The sequence below is a fragment of the Nannospalax galili genome, unplaced genomic scaffold, assembly GCF_000622305.1.
Source record: "Nannospalax galili isolate Female #2095 unplaced genomic scaffold, S.galili_v1.0 scaffold554, whole genome shotgun sequence".
NCBI lineage: Eukaryota > Metazoa > Chordata > Mammalia > Rodentia > Spalacidae > Nannospalax > Nannospalax galili.
In genome coordinates, this window is record NW_008334095.1 from 828,940 (window position 1) to 835,157 (window position 6,218).

The following is a 6,218-nucleotide window of genomic DNA, read 5'->3' on the forward strand; positions in this document are numbered from 1 at the left end:
CAGAGCAAGATGATCCTTCTCACAGAGCAGCAATTCTGCCTCATCTTTACCTGCGTCTACCGCAGGCGCCACGACAAATCCACAGACATGGCATCAGTCTAAACTGAGGAGTAGTTCCCATGCCTTCTGAAACCAACACACACAATCCCACTAACTGTTCATTACTAAAATTTCACCAAGAAATAATCTATGAAACAGAAGAGAGTTCTTGGCTGAAAGGGAAAAACGGGGAGTGAACGAAACCAAATTTTGGAACAAATGAAAATTATAAAATTAAGAGAGGAGCGTGTCCTAAGTAGATGCATGTGACTGTAACACATGAATCAAATAAGGACAATTAAAATTATTTATTTGGCTTGTATGTGTGTGAGTGTGCACATGCAGGAACATGCATACTAAGTAACATGCATGGAGATCAGACAAGTGCTGTGGAAGGGTCACTCTGTCCGTCCGTTGCTATTTCATTTCTATTTCCATTTTGTATATCTGAGCATATATCTGCTTGCTATTGCTTTTGTTTGAGTAAATACTAATGTTTTAAAAAATCAAATTTAAGATAGGGCTCTATAAGTTCAAAGAATTAGATCCAAGTGTATGTAACATAAAGTGAGTCCAGTGAAACTATAATTATAATAATAAAATATAGTTACTGAAAATACACATGTGAGTGCCTGAATGCAAATGTTAAATTTATGAACTTAAAGACAATAACAAGCTCCTTTGTCTACTTTTCCCCACTTAGCAGGTGTGTGACATTCAAAGCTATTGTCTTCTCTGGCCCTCTTCTTATTTGTAAAACAGAGATCATGTCTGTTTACGCTGTCTAGGGAAGCCAGTTTAAATAGCACGTACGAAGTCTTGGAACAGCGCCCCCCAAGAGCTTAATGATTCCTTCTGATTGTGTTTTGTGGGACATACCAAATATTAAACCTGTCAATTCTCCGTGAAACATGGAGAAACTTCATTGATGATATTGTCAATATCTTATTTCATTGTGAAAAGTGAACTTAAGGTACAGAGCTAAAATCTTGACGTTCCATTACAGAGCTGAGAATCAAACCACGCTGGGAAATCTGGCTGAGCAGAATCTGAGTTTCCAACAAATTCTCTTCTACTTCAAGCCATTGTCCTTTCTAACTCTGAAGAGGTTTATGAAGTCAGGTACAGAACTTCAACTCTATGCAACAGATGCGCTTTCTCAAATAAAATCAAAATGGGATTTGGGTGTGATCCCTGCCTTACAAAATCCCTCTGTGTACCTCTTGTGCCCCGTGAGATTGTGGCACTGTTACAGCGATCTATTTACACGCGTGCTTCCTTCACGAGGCCGTGGGTTCTGTAAAAGCTTTGTCACACTCATTTATTCTCCTAAGTGTTTTCAGTCTGTAGCATCCATTAATTCAACATAACCTAAGATCAAATACATGCGAAGTTGCAATATACTTAAAGTAAAAGAGATGGACTGAATTTGATGATATAGTTCATATTCTGACTTTAAATCTCTGCAATTTGAACTATTCTCAGATATCCAAAGGGGAATGACTTCCTAAACATTTTTTTAAATACCAAAAAAAAGAACTTTCTTACAATTTTTTTTATTCATGGAACCAAGGGTTAATATAAAGGGCACATAATTCTAAACCTCACTGAGGACTCATCTCCACGAAGTTACCACCTGACTTTCCTACATCTCTGAAAATCAAATCCATCATTTTCTAAGTTTCATCTTTTTCTCTAGCTGAGATTACAATCTATCATTTAGAAGGAATCTGACACCTGGATAAAAGCAAGTATATAAAAAGAAATTGAGACTGATGCGGAGAGAAAAAATACGAATCGACTGCATTGCTGTTAGTTAAAGTGACATGGTTGGGAGCTGCGGAGCACTGCGCAAAAAAAAAAAAAATGGTCATTTCTATCAAGGAACTTCTATTTGAAGGAATGTGGACATTTCACAAAAAGTCATAAGTTCATTGTTCTAAAATCCTTATTCTTGGTATTTAACAAACTGTGTTTTAGCTGGAAATCAATTTCATTTTTACTTTAATGCTAAGAAACAATTTTCTTCCTGAATGAAATATCTCCCCATAAACCAGTCTTTGCATCCCCCTTGAGTAGTAATTATATGTGCATTTGTGCATGGATTACTGGTTGCTTTACACATGGTAGATACACAGAAAAGCATACAATTGATAGATTTATTTCAAAGTGGTCTCCACAATTTTGTTCTATGTTTCATGTGCATAATGAAATAAGGTCCAAGAGTGTCAGGAGATGCGATCTCTTGTCCAGCTACTTCCTCTCTGGCTAGTTTTATCCTTTGTAAAATAAAGGACTTAGACTGGTTGGTCTTTAACACACTTTCCATTATCAATTTACCTTGAAAGCTCTTGCAGTAGAAATAGGAGTAAAGAGTTGAAATCTTACACTGAAAACAATAGTTCTATCATCTGTGATTATTTCCTTACTGAATATTTTTGTGTCTTTTCCTTATTGATTGTGGTTTTCTGTACCAATATAACTATGACAAAAAAATGACAAAACATCTTCGAAATATTAGTGATGTTTTAAAATACCTTAATAATCATTGAGCAGGGCTAGAGAAATGGTTAAGTGGGAGAAGGGCTTGCTGAGTTCAGATTCCCAGCACCCATGTAAAAGTGTGGTGATACACGACTGTAACCCCAGCCCTCAATAGCCAAACTGCGAGCTCCAAGTTCCTTAAGAGACTGTGTCTTAAAAATAAGGTGGAGAGTAGAGGAAAGCATCTGATGTAGACCTCTGTCATACCCATGTGTGTGCCATGGGAGCACACCCACACTTCCATGTAATTAACACATACACACACGCATGCACGCACACACACACACACACACACACATACACACACATCATTGGATTGAGCTTATAAACTTCATAAATAAATTAATGCATTTTCCCCCTGTGCTAAACTTGTTCTCTTTGGAAGAAAATGCATCAAACTAAGATGCACACATAGTTTTGCAGCTTGCCAGATAACAAGGGCAGATCTTCCCCACAGTTCTGTCCAAGCTCCTGATGAGCATTTTCAGCAGTACAAAAGTTTACTCAGTGACAATTCTAGGTATCAGATATTGTGATTTTTATCTTCTCAATACCTTAAAGAGAAAAAGAGAAAATGGACCAAGAGTCAGGCAAGCTTCCAACTAAATCAATAATGTCTTCGATTTGATTAAAATATGCTCATCCCCAGAAAACCTTTATTTAGTCATTTTTAAAAAGTTTGTTATTTTCTGTGGATCTCCAACATCACATTCATGTATTTGGAGGACATCTTAAAGAGGTTTTATATCGATTTGTAAGCTGTTCATTTGAAACTAGAATTGGTTATGATTTCCACACGATTTAAAAAAAAATAAAAGCCAAGAACTAGTGTGATAAAACCACAGTAGTGCATGCTTTAACAATGCAAGTGCATTAGTAGCTCAGACAGGAACGTATGTCTCAAGATGCATAATGGAACTGAGTATGCATCGTAAAGAAGGAAGGAAAAGAGAAGAGAAGCGAGACATGGAACAGATGCCAGGGAGGGAGACGCAATGTTCTGGGCACACAGGCGGAGTAAACATCACTCCATCCTTTCCTATTAGTGTGATATATATGAAATTACTGCCATTTTATTTATCTTAAAGTCATTAATTCACCATTAACCTAGCCTGTTCTCAATTAATTTTCAGCATCTTTCTGTTGGACTAGTGATGACAGAGTACAGTGTCAAGAGTCCGCCATCCAGAGTGGTCATTGTTTACAGTTATATCTTCCTTGACAGCTAGTTCCATTGGCTTCCGTCAGCAAACCGGGTCAAGAGCATCTTTTCTAACAGGAGTCAGGAACCCACAAGCACCAGTCTCTTATAGAGTGTGCAACTGCATTGCAAACATAATGACTTTGTTTCAGAGCCTATGATCCCATTGGAGCTTACGTCTTAATTGGACCTTAATCTACACACATGCCTCCCACCACCAGTACAAATAGTATCACGGGTTCCTCCAAACACGTAAACCAAGAAGGAAAAGTGCTTTTATTGAGACTGTGCCTGGTCCTGGGCTCCAACAAAAGCACCATCCTTTTATGCCAATATGTGGGTCAGAATAGCATTCAAACATGTTCTGCGAAGCCTCCAAAACCAGGAGTGCTCATGTCGTTGGGCTTCATTTTTCCTGCTCGATAGAGCGAGGTGCACGTAACTTGCTCCTTATCTTGGATAGATGTTGCAAGTTGATGCCTAATGCTGTATGAGATCGCCTGTGCTTCATGTACACGGTCTATAATATTTGAAAAATATTCTTTAGACTTTATAGGACTCAAACAACTGTTAAGTTCAGAGAAGTAAATAACATTTTAAAAGAACAAACATTTCATAAGTTTTATGATTATTTATAGAAATGTCTAAATTAATATTTAAGTAAAATGTGCACCTAATTATTGTAGGCAACTATACAACTAATTATAACCTTAAGTACAAAATATATTGTATAATTAATTACATTTGTGCTTAAGGTAATTGTTATATGTATATAATTATCTTAGACATGTGCATTTATTTTTATTTTCAAATTGTCTACCTTGATCTATAAATAATTGAGGATATTTAAGCAAATGGATACAAAATATGGTTGAATATAATTTTAAATTGAACAGAAATAATTAAAAATATAAATTAAAAGAGATCAGAAAAATTAAGAAAAAGCATAAAGACAAGCTCTAAGTTCCTACTCTAATAGGGAAAAATAAACCACACACACACACACACACACACACACACACACGCACACACATCAGTGGTCAATCCAAACCACTACACATTCTTATAAGAAAACTGTATGTAGAGGAGCAAAATGGTTCAGTTGGTGAAACACTTCCCACTCAAGCCAGAGACTTCATTTTGGATCCCCAGAACCCACATAAAATCTAGATACAATCCTGCAAACACCTGTAATCTTAGCTCACCCCCACTGAAGATGAGCCGTAAAAACCAAATCCCTGGAAATTCACACACCTGCTAGCCTTGTGTACCAGCAGTGAGCAGAAATAAACCCTGCTGGAAAGTAACAGCAAAGCAGAAGGTAAGACCACCATGAGGTTGTCCTCCGACCGTCACAGGTGTACCACGGCGTGTGCATATCTGCACATACATTACACACACATCGTGCACATGGAGAAGAAAAGAGAATGGAAAGAGATTTGTATACAAGTCCAATCTCTGCCTTTTCTTTCAGCCCCACAGTTTATTCCCCAGCCAAGATCCAGTTCTTGGGGTCTATGGTGGTACTCTCCTCTACACTTTACGGGACCCCAGATTTCCCTTATGTTCACAGATTTCTTATTATAATATTGGATTTTCTGAGCAGTGTGCTGTTCTTTGTCCTCGTCTGGCTTTGTGCCAGCTACTGTCTCTCTCTCTCCTACTCCACCCCTCAAATATAGTCACAACAGTATTTCAAAAGATCATTCTAAGACTCCCTGAGTGGGCTTCCATCTTACACCTGTTTTTGTATAATCAATATTGTACTTTCTGTTTGGTAATCTTTTAAACTGTTTCTTCAGCATACAAATGCCTATGAAAACGTGAGTAATCTTGAACCCTAGTTTTGAACCCATTACTTATGTTTTTATCTTGTTGACCGAGCTGGCTCGATTCCAGTGGCTGTAGATTTTCTACTTTTACCCTCAGACAGTTAACACTCAAGCTGTGACAGTCACAGGGTTTCCCATTCATAGCTCTGTTCTAATCTACAAATCTTTATGAATCTTTGATGGTTGCTTCCACTTAAGGAAAAGTCTTATATTCTTGGCACATTTGCATATTGAAGAAGGAACAAAGAGCTTCTGGGAGATGGGGAGCTCAGCACATGTTCCCTGGGAAAGAAGGCCTTCTTTCGCAATGCGATTTTCAAATATGTTGGTGGCTTCAAATCTCACAGCAATAGCATGCCAAGTCCCGAGCTGAGGATGTGACCTCTTGTATGTTTGAGACAGCCCGACTCCTAAGAGATGCCTTCAAGTCTTGGTTAACTTTCTAGCTATGCTGTCATCCCTCTATTCCCCAAATGTAGCCGGTCATCGCAAGGCTTAAAATACTACAAAATCAAGAGGTGAGCATAGTTCACAGGGAAATAAAGAGATGCACAAAATAAATAGAATTCCTACACACAAAATTATAGAAAAGACTAAAGAGT

General features: G+C 37.7%; 1 pseudogene; it reads right to left on the minus strand.

The window, feature by feature from the left end:
• LOC103730935 overlaps positions 1 to 5,758 on the minus strand; it is a 28,891-nt pseudogene extending 23,133 nt beyond the window's left edge.
• Between the last annotated feature and the right edge of the window lie 460 nt (positions 5,759 to 6,218).